Genomic DNA, 709 nt, shown 5'->3' with positions numbered 1-709 from the left:
TAAAAAATATTTAAAAATAATAAAAATATTATTACACAATAAATTAGAAATAAAAATTATAATTATAAAAGATTAAAAAAAATTGTTTAGAAATATTAAAATAAAAATAATAAAAAAATTTAAAATAAAATATATGCAAATAGAAAATATAGATAGACTTGTCTGAGCCTTGGTCACATCCCTAAAAGCGCTGCTTCCATGGCGGTAGGAATGGCGAACCACTCTAACAGCCCTAGTGGTGGCCCTTTAGCACTGTGCCAGGGTGGGGGCTTGATTCCCACAACATGGGCCACTTCATCTATCCTTGTGGTAGTCATTTGGCACCATGCTAGGGTGACGGGCCGATTCAAGGAAATGACTCCCGGCCCTAGTCATGCCAAAAGTGCAGTTGGAGCAACTCGCCGCTCCCACTGCCCTTGGTGGCACGGTTGGGGTACGGACTTGGTTTATTTATGTTTTTTTTTAATAGTTATATTTTTATAAATTTTTAAAATTTATATCTTAATATAATATAATTTTATTTATTATTTTTTAATTATATATATATATATATATTTATTATATTTGTTTGTTTATTTATTTTTTTTTGGGTTTTTTTTTCAATGTTTTTTTTTTTATGTTTAAATTTTCATTGCTTTTTTTTTTTTTTTTTAAATTATGTTTATTTTTTCCCAAGAAAAAGATTGTAGTTTTATTCAAGGTAAAAATT

The sequence above is a fragment of the Pinus tabuliformis genome, chromosome 3_2, assembly GCF_031772625.1.
Source record: "Pinus tabuliformis cultivar Carrire ecotype Pingquan chromosome 3_2, CPIR1, whole genome shotgun sequence".
NCBI classification, from domain to species: Eukaryota; Viridiplantae; Streptophyta; class Pinopsida; order Pinales; family Pinaceae; genus Pinus; species Pinus tabuliformis.
Note: the sequence above shows the minus strand (reverse complement) of the source record.